The sequence below is a fragment of the Ranitomeya variabilis genome, chromosome 2 (genome assembly GCF_051348905.1).
Source record: "Ranitomeya variabilis isolate aRanVar5 chromosome 2, aRanVar5.hap1, whole genome shotgun sequence".
In the NCBI taxonomy this organism is placed as follows: domain Eukaryota; kingdom Metazoa; phylum Chordata; class Amphibia; order Anura; family Dendrobatidae; genus Ranitomeya; species Ranitomeya variabilis.
Genome location: NC_135233.1, coordinates 868658001 through 868675909, shown reverse-complemented (window position 1 = coordinate 868675909; position 17909 = coordinate 868658001).

The window sequence follows — 17909 nt, the reverse complement described above, 5'->3', positions numbered from 1 at the left end:
GGACGTCGGGTTCATCCATGGATTAGTTTGAGGTGAATGCTATCGTGGGGTGCAAGGTGGTACGTGGCAAGAAATTTTATCTGGTGGACTGGAAGGGTCACGACCCAGAGGACAGAACCTGGGAACCTGTGGAGCACATTCGGGCTCCGCTGCTCATTGCAGTTTTTGAGCGTAGAGAGGCTCAAGGAGGGGGGGCCATGTTAGGAGTCGAGTTCCCGCCGCTGCACGGGGGGAATCTCGAACCATGTCTGCTCCGGTCTCCCATTCAGTATCAGCCATAGTGGAGCCTGCTCCCGAGAGACGTCGGTCCCAGCGTCTCACTGAATCTGGTACTTTGCAAAGGGTTACTGCTGCCTCTCCTGGCTCTGCTATTGTACCCTGCACTGGTCTGCAGCGAGCAGGCTTTTTTGGGACTAAGTCCTGCTTTTCACACACTGAGCATGCCCAGGGTAAGATCTCTCAATGGAGATCAAGGGTCACATGCTCAGGTATTGCAGCAACTTCCATTGGTCCTCCTGGAAGGTCATGTACCTGATCAAGTTCTGTAGAAGTCTCCCATTGGTCCTTCTAGGAATGTCCTGTACTTGCTGCAGCTATAAAAGGTTCTCATGACAGCACGGCCATGTGCTAGTATCAAATATATACGTGCTCAGCGCCAGTGTGGTCAGGGACCCGGCTGAAATAAGCCCATAGAATGCTGGCACCTCCGGCGAGGAGTTTTGTGTGTATGCAGTCAGGGACCCGGCTGAAATAAGCCCCCAGAATGCTGGCACCTCTGTCGAGGAGTTTATGTGTGAATTCAGGGCTGGCCAATAGCCATTAGAATTCCGTCTCCACCGGAGAGGAGCTGCATGTTTGGTTTAGACTGCATGACCACTGTCGGCTCAACTCTGTAGCTGTGTCTCCTGTGAGCTAAACAGGGCACAGCATTCTCTTTACTGCGGGCTCTGTGAAGTAATAGAGTTTGTTTATTCTAATTTACTTCACCGCCTTGCTTAGCAGCAGGTTCTTTCCTGCATGGTGGACCCTGGGTTGCGAACGCACCTATCTCATCTAATTAATATATTATTATATACTATACTATATATATATATATACTATATGACAATTTTTTTATGGGCATCATAAACACCCTTTAAAAAAATTATGTGGGTGTTGCATCTCGGACCACGATCACCCTGATGATATGGTGGTGGAGGATGAGGAGAAGGAGAAGGACAACGGCAAATAGCCAAAAACAGGAAGCGTATACCCATGTATGGGTGTGAAGAGGTGCATGGGAATAGACCTCCCAAAAAAAGACACTGGATTTGAGATTATGTTATGCGCTATCATTCAGTGGTGTTGAGAAGTCTGACAGTGTTCCCCTGCCTCTGCTGGATTGGAGTTGTGTCTATCTCACCTGTACGCCTTGGTTATCCAATGAACTGTGACCTCTGCCACCAGCGTTTTCAGATGGGAATTTTTTTTTAATAATTCCGCAACTGGTGCTGCCCCATTTTAGTAGACCTGTCCGCCTCAAGAATAAGAGATAGAAAATTCTCCTTGTAGCGTGTCACGAACCAGTAATGACTGTCACCCAAAATTTTGAGAGCGCGAGGGTCACAGGAAAGGCAGCGTAGCATAAACTCAGCTGTGCGTGCCAGACTGCTAACAGGCAAGACTTCTATTTCCTCCCCAAGAGGACGACTGACCATGCTCTCCCCCTCCCTGTCCTCAGGCCATCCACACTAAACAGATGGTATGACAGTTGTGGAGGTAGTACCGTCTATAGTGCATGAAACTAGCTCCAACAGAAGAAATTGGACCCCAAAAGTTGTTGTGCAATTTGTCCTGAGTACGCCGATACCCCATAAGTGGGGGTAAGCCACTGCTTGTGCGCATGGCAGAGCTCAGAAGAGAAGGAGCGCCGTTTGACTTTTCAATGCAAAATTGACTGGAATTGAGATGGGATGCCATGTTACGTTTGGAGAGCCCCTGATGTGCCTAAACATTGAAACCCCCCACAAGTGATACCATTTTGAAAAGTAGACCCCCTAAGGAACTTATCTAGATGTGATGTGAGAGCTTTAAACCCCCAAGTGTTTCGCTACAGTTTATAACGCAGAGCCGTGAAAATAAAAATTCAGGAGATGTGACAGCTCTATAGGCCTCCAGTGACACACTGATAGGAGACAATGGCTCCTGCAGTGCATCACTGAAGAGGTTACCCGAGTTCAGGCTCTCAATTTACAGCAACTCTGCGTGATAATTTTCCCACGCAGCGATGCCGCAAGTGACAGCGACCTCTGATGGTGGTGTGATGCAGTGCGGCAGGACACCTGCCATCACTATCACCGGAGCCCCTGGAGAGCGGTCGCATCTACCGATGCGACAGCTCTCCATGGGAGATCGTCGTGGGACACTTGTTGTTAAACGGATTAAATCGGATCAGGGAGTATACTGTTGTTTTTTTTTAATCTATTTATTTTTATTATTTTTTTTTACAGGTGATCGAGGGCTTCGGGGACTAGGTGTATGGTGAGTATATACTGTATGTTGTATTTACTATATCTGTATATATGTGTGTATGTGTTTTTTTTTTTTTTTACACAGTAGCCGGATGATGGGACTACTACTGTCCCATCATCCGGCTAACTGTAACTGTAGCAGGCATAGGCATAGCCAGATGGGACTAGTAGTCCCATCGACAATGCCTGCCTACACACAGCCATGCACACACACACACAGCCTCACACACAGACACACACAAACGCTCTAGTGCCCCTGGACTTTTGGACCCTTATCTTTACTGGTCATGCTCATTAGGCTTCTATCAGGTTTTCGTTCCATGGGGTAAAATCACCCCCTAGCCTGATTTAAGGCTTTAGCTAAATCTCTTGCATTCTGTGAAGCTGCAATAATGTGTGTCTTATTTTGCAAACATGATTATGTGAGCGGGTTTTTGCCATTCCTGCTCCCGTTTCATCTATTGCTCTAAGCACTTTATGTTCTTGGCAGCTGATTATTCATTTATTGCATTTATTCTTATTGTGAATTTTTGCTCAGAGTTTTGGGATTTCCCTTAGGGGGTTGGGCAATTTAGTACCCCGTGGATTTTTCAATACATGATCCAGCTCTGATATATGACTATTGTCAGTATCTTTGATGTTATACCTTGAAGTATTTAATTGGGTGTATTTAGTGTTTGTCCGGTGGCTAGTCCCTACTGTGGGGATGTACATTACTGTTGTTGTTTTTAAATGATACAATTTTTTGGTGTTTGTGGTGTTTAATAAGCTTTACTATTGTATATATTTTGGTGGTCCCAGCTATATAGCATGTCTTCTTTTTATTTTGGTTCACAGACACACACAAACACCCGCGCACAGACAAGCACATCTTCTACACACACACGGTCTCCACCCACACACAGTCTCCACCCACACACTCTTCTCCCTCCCAATCTGCAGCGTTTCTTGCAGGCATATCCACAGCAAATCTGCAGGTCTTTTTTAAACTTGCGGTTTTCTGTGGATTGGCCTGACACAATGGAAGTCTACGGGTGCAGAAACACTGCAGATCCGCAAAAAGAATTGACATGCTGCGGAAAATAAAAAGCTGCAAATCCACATATTTTTTTCCGCAACATGTGCACAAAAATTCTCAATTTCCCATTGACTAACATTGTTTGTGCACTACACTGTTGATTTGATGCAATTCCGCGAGTCCAAAAATGCTGCAAATCCGCATCTAAATCTGCAACGTGTGCACATAGCCTAACAGTTGTACTGGCAACTTTGTCGTGTTGGTGTTATGGGGAACGGTTGCCTGCCTTCTGTCTGCGGCCACCACACTGCTTCTTCCTGCCTGTTGGGTTGCTATGCCTCCCTCCCAATGTGTGCTGATGTCCTTGCTCTGCAAGCCCTCCCACCAGGTTGGGTCAGTTACTGTATCATCCACCACCTCATCTTCGACTTCTGCACCCTGGTCCTCCTCCTGACTTTCTGGCAATTGTGTATCCACAGTACCACATTTGAACTGCATTTAGCCTACTTTATTATTTGGGCCTACTAACTGTGTCTGCCACTTATTACAGTTTTCCTCCACTGAACAAAGCAATGCCGCCTGTTTAGTCCTGTTACCACATTTGAACTGCATTTAGCCTACTTTATTATTTGGGCCTACTAACTGTGTCTGCCACTTATTACAGTTTTTCTCCACTGAACAAAGCAATGCCGCCTGTTTAGTCCTGTTACCACATTTGAACTGCATTTAGCCTACTTTATTATTTGGGCCTACTAACTGTGTCTGCCACTTATTACAGTTTTCCTCCACTGAACAAAGCAATGCCGCCTGTTTAGTCCTGTTACCAATTTTTAACTGCATTTAGCCTACTTTATTATTTGGGCATATATCTGTGTTTCCTCCTCATCCTGCCCATTGCCCAGCCACTGCTAGATAAGTCTGCTGGTACATTGACCCAGACCACTACATTCCCCTTGCACTCTACACAGCCAGAATCTGACCCTGCTGAAAGTTAGGTTCCCCTTCCCGCATACTATACCACCTTACAAGGGGACAAAGAGGAAGGTGCAGATGAAAGTGCAGGCTCCTTCATAAGGTGGGGGGCATACTCGTTGGCGACGTCACTGGCACATGGCCCCTCATAGTACGCAAAAGTGTCTCTGTCAGTGGGAGGCACCACCCGCCGTCAAACACACCACCGTACTATGAGGGGCCCTGTGCCAGTGCCAATGAGTGGGCCCCCCCTGCTTGCTCAGGATCACAGCACTTGCAAAGTTGAAATACTTACCTCTCCCTGCTCCACCGCCGTGACGTATTCCGCGTTTCCTGGGCCCACGAAAATCTTGAGCCAGCCCTACCCCCCCACAACTTTAGCCAAATGACCCCCAGTTTTCAATGCCTAACTATTATTATAAAGTAAATTAAGATTGACAAGCTTAAGTAATAAGAATTGATGTTTTTGGCATTAAAATGGGCACTGTAGGTGTTTTCCTGTCCTCCACTCACTGCCGACTTTGATTCCCCATTGACTTGCATTGGGTTTCGTGTTTCAGTCTGCCCCCGAATTTTCGCAATAATCGGCAGATTTCACCCGACCCGACTTTAGACAAAGTCGGTTTCGCGAAACCCGACTCGATCCGAAAAAAGTAAAAGTCGCTCAACTCTAGTGTGGACAAATATACAAGATAACTGTGCAGAAAGGAGCAACAGGATTTTTGCTTTTAAAAAAGCAGTTGGTTTGCACAGCAGCATGCAAACAGCAATGCAGCTATCAGGGAGCCTTATAAGGCAGCCTAATAAGCTACAGAGCTGATGCACAAAAATATAGCCTCCACTGTCCCTGAAAAAAAAGGTGGTGTTGGACAGTGGAAATCGCTACAGCACAAGCAGTTTGGGGGTTAATCTTCCCTCCCTAACTATATCCCTTCTTCTGATGAAGCTGCAGCAACCTCTCCCTATGCTAAGATCGGCAGAAGTAAGATGGTGGTCAGCGTGCACGCCTCTTTATAGCCCCTGTGACGCCGCAGAAAGCAAGCCAATCACTGTCATGCCCTTCTCTAAGATCGTGGGGACCGAGACCTATGTTATCACGCTGCCCACACTCTGCGTCCTCTTTCATTGGCTGAAAAATGGTGCTGAAAGCGTCATATGAAACGCCACTTTTGCGCGCAGATCGCACTAGGATCGGGTCGGGTGTCATGAAACCCGACTTTGCCGAAAGTCAGCGATTTTTTAATTTATCCGATCCTTTTCGCTCAACCCTTTTGTCCACCTCTTATGACACTTTCCCACCTTCCCCTTCGTGTGACCGTGGCCTCTCAAATATTTGTACATCGCTACATGCGATCTCCTCTTGCCCCAATTCAAGTGGACCAGGCGAGAGGCCCAAATCCATAAATGGTAAAGTGAACAGCTCTTCGGAGTGGCCAAGTGTGGGATCGATTGTCTCCGGGCACTCGGCATGGTGGGAGGAAGAAGGATCAGGGTGAGGAATATGCGGTCCAGACTCACGGCTACTGAGACTTGTCCGTAGTCTGTCTCTATAAGGATGGCTCTAAAAGGATAAAGCTGAAATATGCCAGAAATGAGCTAGAAGTGAACAGAAGGTACGACTAACCACTGTTATTAAATGTAGTAAACTTCTTTCTCTTTCCTCCACACTTACTCATTATGCTGACATATGCTCTAACAGTTTTGGCTCCATTACTGCTCACTCTCCTTCACTATCCCCAAACCCCAGCACCCTCAAGCCAAGTAATAATCTCTCCATCCCTCTTGCCCCCCACCTGACCTCCTCCACTGACCTGCTCCTCAACCTCAGATCTCTCCTAATAAAAAAAAACTCTCCTTCTCCCACCTGCTCTGTCTCTCTCTGCTTCTCACTGCTGGAGATATATCTCCCAATCCTGGACCTTCACAGCTCATACCTTCCATTACCGCCACCTATCGCTCCCAAACCAATATAAACTCCCGAAATCTTGCCCACCTCAAATTCGTGCCCTTGACGCCCCCCACCCTGCTCCCTCTCTCTGGATCACTATGGAATGCCTGCTCCATCTGCAATAAACTCCACATGATTCACAACCTCTTCACCTCTCATAATCTTTCCTTTCTGGGCATCACCGAAACATGGCTGACATCCTCTGACACAGCCTCCCCTGCTGCACTATGTTACGGCAGCCTCCACTTCACCCACACTCCTCGCCCTGGCAACAGACATGGTGGAGGAGTGGGCCTTCTCCTTTCTTAAAACTGTACCTTTAACCCAATCCCACCTCTACCCTGACTTATCCTCCCCTCTTTTGAAGTCCACTCTGTCCGCATCTACTCCCCCTACAACCTCCAAAGGGCCATCATATACCGACCTCTGGGCCTGACCACTGCCTTTATTGACCAATTCTCTACCTGGCTTCTTCACTTTGTCTGCTAAAATTCCCATCATCATCATGGGTGACTGCAACATCCCCATTGATACCCACCAGTCAGCAGCCTCCAAACCCCTGTCCCTTACTTCATCTTTTGGACCTCCTCAGTCACCCACACAGACGGACATACATTAGACCTGGTCTTAACCCCTCTCTGCTCCCTATCTAACTTCACACCCTCCCCTTTCCCTCTATCTGACCACCAAATACTCACTTTCTCATCCCTGTCCTCCTCACATGTCACCCATGTCCAGTAACATGCACACCACTGCAGAAAACTTGCACACCTTCACACCCACACTTTCTCTGATTATCCTACCACTGGCATCCATATCCTCACTCCATGACACATACACTGCCACTAGTTTCTACAATGCCACTCTTGCATCAGTTATCGACTTGGTTGCCCTTGTCATGCATAGCAGAGTGAGACTAATCAATAGACAACCCTGGCATAATAACATCACTAAAAAGCTTCAGCAAGTATCCAGAATTGCAGAAAGACATTGGAAGAAAACGTATTCGCAAGATGATTTCACTGCACTCAAGCAAGCAACACTCGCATTCAAATCAGCTCTCACCTCTGCTAAACAGGCTTATTTTACAACAGGCCTATTTTCTTTATCCCACAGCCCCAAACTGTTCAACACTTAACTCTCTCCTCCATCCACCACTTCCCCTCCGAGTTCCCTAATCTCTGCCAAGGACTTTGCCGCACATTTCAAAAATAAGATAGACCAAACAAAGCAAGTCTTTGTTGACAAACCACCACAACCTGTTTGTATACCAGACCAATGCCCTAACCCCATAACTTCCCTCTCCAAAAATCACTGAAGGGGAGCTTGCTCATCTTTTCTCCAAATCGCACCTCACTACTTATGTGCTTGAGCCCATCCCATCCCACCATCTCCCCAACCTCACCACCACACTAATCCTATCCCTAACCAATCTCTTCAACCTATCACTAAGTTCTGGTACCTTCCCTTCTGCTTTGAAACATGCCACAATCACATCTATCCTCAAAAAGCCATCCCTTGACCCGAACGCTATGTCCAGCTATCGCCCCATAAATTTGCTCCCATTTGCTTCCAAACTCCTTAAGCAGCACGTCCATGCTGAACTTTCTTCTCACTTTGCATCTAAGTCTCTCTTCGACAACCTACAATCTGGCTTCTGTCCCCACCATTCCACTGAGACTGCCCTGACCAAAATTACTAATAACCTACTTATAGACAAAGCTAACAGACAATTCTGTATACTCATCCTTCTAGACCTGTCCTCTGCCTTCGACACAGTTGACCACTGCCTCCTAACATAGATCCTCTCTTCCTTTGGTGTCAAAGATCTTGCCCTATCTTGGAACTGCTCATACTTTACCAATCGCACATTTAGCGTTTCCTACTCCCATACTACCTCTTCATCTTGCCCCCACTCTGTTGGTGTCCCTCAAGGCTCTGTCCTGGAACCCTTACTCTTCTCAATCTATATACTTGGCCTGGGACAACTGAAAGCCCTATGGCTTCCAGTACCATCTATATGCTGATGACACTCAGATCTACCTCTCTGACCCAGATGTCATCTCTCTGCTCTCCAGAATCCCAGACTGTCTATCAGCCATATCCTCCTTCTTCTCCTCTCGCTTCCTCAAGCTCAACATGGACAAATCTGAACTAATTATCTTTCCTCCATCTCGCACATCTTCACTGTTATGATCCGGTGGTAGGATCTCAAAACTGACCTGACACATATAACCAGAATGATAGGACAAGTTCTGGGGATGTGGAAGCTATACTGACCGCAATCCAGATCCTATCCAACACACTAAAGGCAGCCGTGGAGCGTTACCTAAAAACCTAGACGCCTCTTCACAGCCTGAGAAACTGACTGCCCCTAGAGAGAAAGCAAAGACCTCACTTGCCTCAGAGAAATAACCACAAAGTTATAGACAGCCCCCCACAAATAATAACGGTGAGTTAAGGGGAAAATACAAACGTAGAAATGAAACAGGTTTAGCAAATGAGGCCCGCTAACACTAGATAGACAGAAAATAGATAGGAATCTGTGCGGTCAGTACAAAAACTATCAAAAATAAACCACGCAGAGAATACAAGAACCCCCACACCGACTCACGATGTGAGGGGTGCCCTCTGCACCCCAGAACTAACCAGCAAGCAAAAAATCACATAAAAGCGAGCTGGACTGAACTCATCATATACTGAGAAACGTTTTCAAGGAAATAATGAGCAAAATGAACAAGCAAACTTAGCTTCTCCAGCAGGAGACTGGTCACAAGGAATATTCAGGAGAGCTCAGAATCAGGACTGAATACACCAACAGCAGGCAACAAATGAAGGTCCAGGTGAGTTAAATAGGCCCAGCATAGAAGGAAATGAAGCAGCTGAGCCCAGCCATATCGCTAAAGGCCACCAGAGGGAGCCCAAGAACAAACTCACACAGTACCACTCATGACCACAGGAGGGAGCCCGAGAACGGAATTCACAACAGTACCCCCCCCTTGAGGAGGGGTCCACCGACCTATGGAACACATTATGAATGGCAAACGATGTTGGGAGGTCCAAACAAAATGACACAGGGTTGAGGATTTCCAAAATCTTATAAGGACCGATGAAACGAGGCTTGAACTTAGGAGAGGAAACCTTCATCGGGACATAACGAGAAGACAACCACACCAAATCCCCCACACGAAGTCGGGGACCCACACAGCAACGGCGGTTAGCAAAGCGCTGAGCCTTCTCTTGGGGCAACGTCAAATTGTCCACCACATGGTTCCAAATCTGCTGCAACCTATCCACCACAGAATCCACCCCAGGACAGTCAGAGGGTTCAACCTGACCCGAGGAAAAACGAGGATGAAAACCAGAATTGCAAAAGAAAGGTGAAACCAAAGTAGCAGAACTAGCCCGATTATTGAGGGCGAACTCAGCCAATGGCAAAAAAGTCACCCAATCATCCTGATCAGCAGAAACAAAACATCTCAAATAAGTTTCCAAGGTCTGATTAGTTCGTTCGGTTTGGCCATTCGTCTGAGGATGGAAGGCCGACGAAAAAGACAATTCAATGCCCATCTTAGCACAAAAGGACCGCCAAAATCTGGACACAAACTGGGATCCTCTGTCAGACACAATGTTCTCCGGAATACCATGTAAACGAACCACATTCTGAAAAAACAGTGGCACCAAATCGGAGGAGGAAGGCAGCTTAGGCAAAGGTACCAAATGGACCATTTTAGAAAAACGATCACAAACCACCCAGATGACAGACATCCTCTGAGAGACAGGAAGATCCGAAATAAAATCCATGGAAATATGCGTCCAAGGCCTCTTCGGGACAGGCAAAGGCAAAAGCAATCCACTGGCACGAGAACAGCAAGGCTTGGCCCAAGCACAAATCCCACAGGACTGCACAAAGGAACGCACATCCCGCGACAAGGAAGGCCACCAAAAGGACCTCGCCACCAAATCCCTGGTACCAAAAATCCCAGGATGACCTGCCAACACCGAAGAATGAACCTCGGAAATAACTCTACTGGTCCATCTGTCCGGGACAAACAGTCTCTCCGGTGGACAACGGTCAGGTCTATTGGCCTGAAACTCCTGCAACACCCGTCGCAGATCAGGAGAGATGGCAGACAAAATCACTCCCTCTTTGAGAACACCAGTCGGTTCAGAAACTTCCGGGGAGTCAGGTACAAAACTCCTAGAAAGGGCATCAGCCTTCACGTTTTTCGAACCCGGAAGATATGAAACCACGAAATTGAAACGAGAGAAAAACAGCGACCATCGAGCCTGTCTCGGATTCAACCGTTTGGCAGACTCGAGATAAGTCAAATTCTTGTGATCCGTCAAGACCACCACACGATGCTTGGCTCCCTCAAGCCAATGTCGCCACTCCTCAAATGCCCACTTCATTGCCAACAACTCACGATTACCAACATCATAATTCCGCTCGGCAGGCGAAAACTTTCTTGAAAAGAAAGCACATGGTCTCATCACAGAGCCATCAGAGCTTCTCTGCGACAAGACAGCCTCTGCTCCAATCTCAGAAGCATCAACCTTGACCTGAAAGGGAAGAGAGACATCAGGCTGGCGCAAGACAGGAGCCGAAGAAAATCGACGTTTCAGCTCCTGAAAGGCCTTCACGGCCGCAGGAGACCAATTCGTCACATCAGAACCCTTCTTGGTCAAATCCGTCAAAGGCTTAACCACACTAGAAAAATTAGTGATGAAGCGACGGTAAAAATTAGCAAAACCCAAGAACTTCTGAAGACTCTTCACAGATGTAGGTTGAGTCCAGTCATAAATAGCCTGGACCTTGACTGGATCCATCTCAATAGTAGAAGGAGAAAAAATAAAGCCCAAAAAGGAAACCTTCTGGACTCCGAAGAGACATTTAGAGCCCTTCACAAACAAGGCATTGGCACGCAGGACCTGAAATACCATCCTGACCTGCTTCAGATGAGACTCCCAATCATCAGAAAAGACCAAAATATCATCCAGGTACACAATCATAAATCTATCCAGATACTCTCGGAAGATGTCATGCATGAAAGACTGAAACACAGAGGGGGCATTAGAAAGCCCAAAAGGCATCACCAAGTACTCAAAATGGCCTTCGGGCGTATTAAAGGGAACCTGTCACCACGTTTTTGGAAGATGGGATAAAAATAGCGTTAAATAGGGGCAGAGGTGGGCGTTACATTAGTGTGTTTGTTATGCGTTTATTACCCACCTAAGTTGCCGAAATACCTTTGCAAAGTCTCCGTTTTCGCCTGTCAATCAGGCTGGTCTGGTCAAAAGGGCGTGTTGTCTTCCCCCAGATTTTGCGTAGTTTTCCGTTGGTGGCGTAGTGGTGTGCGCATGCCCAAGGTCCCGAATCCTCTGCCAGGGGATTTAAAAGAGCACGCTGTTCGTTATTTCATTGGTGATCGGTGGGCGCGGCCATCTTCCTTTGGCCGCGCGTGCGCAGAAGCGGCGCTCTGCTGGCCGCGGCGCTCTGCTGGCCGCGGCTTCATGAAAATGGCCGCCGCGATATCCATCTGCGCACGCGCGGCATCCCGCGGCCATTTTCCTGAAGCCGCGGCCAGCAGAGCGCCGCTTCTGCGCACGCGCGGCCAAAGGAAGATGGCCGCACCCACCGATCACCAATGAAATAACGAACAGCGCGCTCTTTTAAATCCCCTGGCAGAGGATTCGGGACCTTGGGCATGCGCACACCACTACGCCACCAACGGAAAACTACGCAAAATCTGGGGGAAGACAACACGCCCTTTTGACCAGACCAGCCTGATTGACAGGCGAAAACGGAGACTTTGCAAAGTTATTTCGGCAACTTAGGTGGGTAATAAACGCATAACAAACACACTAATGTAACGCCCACCTCTGCCCCTATTTAACGCTATTTTTATCCCATCTTCCAAAAACGTGGTGACAGGTTCCCTTTAAATGCTGTTTTCCATTCATTGCCCTGCTTTATGCGCACAAGATTATACGCTCCTCGAAGATCTATCTTGGTGAACCAACTGGCCCCCCTAATCCGGGCAAACAGATCGGACAACAGTGGCAAAGGGTACTGAAATTTGACCGTGATGTTATTTAGAAGGCGATAATCTATACAGGGTCTCAGAGAACCATCCTTCTTGGCCACAAAAAAGAACCCCGCACCTAAAGGGGATGAGGACAGGCGAATATGCCCCTTCTCCAAGGACTCCTTTATATAACTCCGCATAGCGGCATGTTCTGGTATAGATAAATTAAAAAGTTGTCCCTTAGGGAACTTACTACCAGGAATCAGATTTATAGCACAATCACAATCCCTATGAGGAGGTAGAGCACTAGATTTGGGCTCATCAAATACATCCTGGTAGTCCGACAAAAATTCAGGGACTTCAGAAGGAGTAGAAGAAGCAATTGACACCAAAGGAGCATCGCCATGAATTCCCTGGCAACCCCAACTTGACACAGACATTGCTTTCCAATCCAGGACTGGATTATGAGCCTGCAGCCATGGCAGACCCAACATGACAATATCATGCAAATTATGTAGCACAAGAAAGCGAATCACCTCCTGATGTGCAGGAGCCATGCACATGGTCACTTGGGTCCAGTACTGAGGTTTATTCTTGGCCAATGGCGTAGCATCAATTCCCTTTAGTGGGATAGGGAACTGTAAAGGCTCCAAGATAAAACCACAGCGCCTGGCAAATGACAAATCCATCAAATTCAGGGCGGCACCTGAATCCACAAAAGCCATAACTGAGTAGGATGACAGAGAGCAAATCAAAGTAACAGACAAAATGAATTTAGGTTGTACAGTACCAATGGTGACAGACTTGGCGAACCTTTTTGTGCGCTTAGAACACTCTGAGATAACATGAGTAGAATCACCACAGTAAAAGCACAACCCATTCTGACGTCTGTGGTTTTGCCGTTCAACTCTGGTCATAATCCTGTCGCATTGCATAGGCTCAGGTTTCTGCTCAGAAAATACCGCCAGATGGTGCACAGGTTTGCGCTCCCGCAGACGCCGATCTATCTGAATGGCCAAAGACATAGACTCATTCAGACCCACAGGCGTAGGGAACCCCACCATAACATCCTTAAGGGCTTCAGAAAGACCGTTTCTGAAAATCGCCACCAGGGCGCACTCATTCCATTGAGTGAGCACAGACCACTTCCTAAACTTCTGACAGTAAACCTCTGCTTCATCTTGACCCTGAGAGAGCCAGCAAAACCTTCCCTGCTTGGTCTACCAGATTAGGTTCCTCATAAAGCACTCCAAGCGCCAGAAAAAACGCATCCACATTTAGCAATGCAGGATCTCCTGGCGCCAGAGAGAATGCCCAATCTTGAGGGTCACCACGCAACAAAGAAATAACAATTTTAACTTGCTGAACAGAATCACCAGAGGAGCGAGGTCTCAGAGAAAGGAATAACTTACAATTATTCTTAAAGTTCAAAAACCTAGATCTATCTCCGGAGAACAGCTCAGGAATTGGTATTTTAGGCTCTGACATAGGACTGCGGACTACATAATCCTGAATGCCCTGTACCCTTGCAGTGAGATGATCCACACTAGAAGACAGACTCTGAATGTCCATATCTGCAGCTGAGTTCAGAACCACCCAGAGATTAAGGGGAGGAGAGAGACTAAACACAGTGCAGAGAAGAAAAAAAAAAATGACTTCAGGATTTCTCTTCTCCCTCTTCTGCTGCATTAACACTTTAAACTACCATAGAAAAAATACGATCAAAAACACCCAACACAATATGTAATAAAAAATATACAAATACTTTATTAAATATAAATACAACACAATATAATGAGGCCAGGGAGGGAAGTAGGAAAAAACTCAGGTCACAATGTGCACCAAGAAACGGCCAGGGGTAAAAGCATGTGGACCATGTAAATGGAAACAGTTAGTATCTAGGTTCCAAAGAAGGACTCCTAAAATTGGCCATGGCAGGAAAAGAATACCCTGATAGGGAATAATTCTAAGAAATACAACAACGCTGGCTGCTATCTAAGATGGAATATAATTACCTGCACAGGAACAAAATAGACCACGGTCCACAGCGTGTACCCACCCCAACGTGCGTTTCGGCGTGATGAGCCTTTCTCAAGGGGTAACAAGTAAGGGGAAGTGACGGACATAAAATAGAGAACACTTTGTGGCCTGCTGTACTGTTATGATCCGGTGGTAGGATCTCAAAACTGACCTGACACATATAACCAGAATGATAGGACAAGTTCTGGGGATGTGGAAGCTATACTGACCGCAATCCAGATCCTATCCAACACACTAAAGGCAGCCGTGGAGCGTTACCTAAAAACCTAGACGCCTCTTCACAGCCTGAGAAACTGACTGCCCCTAGAGAGAAAGCAAAGACCTCACTTGCCTCAGAGAAATAACCACAAAGTTATAGACAGCCCCCCACAAATAATAACGGTGAGTTAAGGGGAAAATACAAACGTAGAAATGAAACAGGTTTAGCAAATGAGGCCCGCTAACACTAGATAGACAGAAAATAGATAGGAATCTGTGCAGTCAGTACAAAAACTATCAAAAATAAACCACGCAGAGAATACAAGAACCCCCACACCGACTCACGATGTGAGGGGCGCCCTCTGCACCCCAGAACTAACCAGCAAGCAAAAAATCACATAAAAGCGAGCTGGACTGAACTCATCATATACTGAGAAACGTTTTCAAGGAAATAATGAGCAAAATGAACAAGCAAACTTAGCTTCTCCAGCAGGAGACTGGTCACAAGGAATATTCAGGAGAGCTCAGAATCAGGACTGAATACACCGACAGCAGGCAACAAATGAAGGTCCAGGTGAGATAAATAGGCCCAGCATAGAAGGAAATGAAGCAGCTGAGCCCAGCCATATCGCTAAAGGCCACCAGAGGGAGCCCAAGAACAAACTCACACAGTACCACTCATGACCACAGGAGGGAGCCCGAGAACGGAATTCACAACATTTCCCTACCTGATCTATCAAAATAAATGAAATCACACTTTCCACTGTCCTCGAAATCTGCTGCCTCAGGGTTACCCTTGACATTGCCCTGTCCTTCAAACCACACATCCAAGCTCTCGCCACTTCCTGTCACCTCCAGATCAAAAATATTTCCAGAATCCTTCCTTTCCTCAACCCCCACTCTACCAAAATGCTTGTGCATGCCCTAATCATCTCCTGCCTCGACTACTGCAACATCCTCCTCTGTGGCCTACCTTCTAACACTCTCGCACCCCTTCAGTCCATCCTTAACTCTGCTGCCCAATTAATTAATCTCTCTCTTCGCTACACTCCTGCTTTTTCTCTTTGCAAATTCCTTCACTGGCTCCCAATTTCCAAGCATATCCAGTTTAAACTACTAACACTGACCTACAAAGCCATCCATAACCTTTCTTCTTTGTATATTTCCAAACTAATCTCTTAATATCGTCCTTCACGTAATCTACGGTCCTCCCAAGACCTCCTTCTCTCGTCCACGCTTATTTCACTCCTCACCCAATTGCCTCCAAGACTTTTCCCAATATCCCCCATCCTCTGGTATTCTGCGTCCCAACACGTCCGGTTATCCACCACATTTGGATCCTCCAAAAGAAATCTGAAAACCCACCTCTTCAAGAAAGCTTACAACCTGTAATGACAACATGGCCACCTCAACACCATCGGAGCTACTGCAAGCCCTGACCTACTGTCTCCTTCCCCATAATCCTGTAGAATGTAAGCCCCTAAGGGAAGGGTCCTCTTCCCTCTGTATCAATCTGTCATTGTTAGTTTGTTTACTGTAAATGATATTTGTATTTTGATGTACCAGGAAGACAGGGTGGTGGTGATCATGGCAAAGTGACTGGAAGCATTATCTGCTATCCAACCAACAACCTTTTGACACTGCTCTGGGTTCAACAGTGGTGTGCTACAGTCCCCTAGTAATTGGGACAGGAAGGTCGGGCGAGAAGATGTGGGTGTTGTGGCACAATTTAGCTTGCCCACTACCTCGGCATGCACCATCACCACCTTGTCCAGTTCCCCATCCCTTGCCATGCGCCTTGCCCATTTTAAATGGAGGACAATATCTTCCACGTTCACTACAAATGGCTGAACCTGGAGCAAACTTATATGTGATCCGTGTGATGGAAAACTACAGTTTTAAATATCTGGCCTGTATGTAACTATTTTTAACAGCAACCTGGTGTCAATAACTTTGCTAACACACTGCAACAAAATTTAAATGGAGGCCAGAAATGGCAGAATTTTGAGCGCTGTTACAGTATATGTGATCTGTGTGATGGACAAACCACAGCTTTAAATAGCTGGCCCGTAGGTAACTATTTTTAACAGCAAACTGGTGTCAATAACTTTGCCAACACACCATCAAAATTTAAATGGAGGCCAGAAATGGCAGAATTTTAAGTGCAGTTATATGTGATCCGTGTGATGGACAAATCACAGTTTTAAATAGCTGGATTTTTAGCACTGTAATATGGAAAGGATCTGGCAGTATTCTGCATTGCTAACAAGCAAATAGAGCAGAAAAACAGTGTACTCTGGATTGCTTTTTAAGCAAATAATCAGGATTAAGATCCCAAAACATGTTCCTGACCCCTGATACCAGAGGCTATGTCTACAAATGTCTGAAAAAGCAGCAGCAGACAGAACTGGAATTGACCCTCTTGCTATATGCACTGCAGTCTGCCACATACACTGCCTGCCTGTCTAGCACTGATATCTATGCAGCTGGATTAGTCCTCAGTAGGACTGTTAGTTGAGATGGATATGTGCATAATATATTGTGGTATATTTACACTAACTAAGAACCAAGCAAAACTCTCCCTAGCTCAGCAGCACCTCTCCCTACACTGCCTGATTCCGGAGTAGACTGTGACGAGCATGGCAGTGCCAGATATGATATAGACCTGATGATGCTGTGCGGCCAAACATTCACTGTAATGCCACAACCAACATGGTTGCAGCATTACAGTGTGTGGCAGACAATCCCTGCATCCCTCTAAAGAGCGCCAAACATGCAGGGCGGGGACCCGAGCTCCCACAGAGCAACTCCAGAAATGTTCTGCAAGCTCCAAGCATCTCGAGCAGTGAGATGCTCAGGCGAGTATCGAGTAGTGGCGAGCATGCTGGCTCATCACTATTCATAACCTGAATTGGTAAGTTGGAATATGGCCAACAAAAAATACAAAAAAACGAATTTGTGCTCATCTAATCATTGACTTCTCAGGCCACCTTGTTGCTCACTGTCCACCATCCGGCTTCTTCACTTAAAGTTAGACCTTCTGGCTGCATGTAGGTCTCGGAGGTCACTGTATATAATAAGGTTGTGGCATACATCTTTATGTCACTATATAATGACCTTACAATACACAGTAACCTTTGTGTTATGGACCTGGTGGTTAGGAGCACCCGGAATGACCTGATGAGTAAACTAGT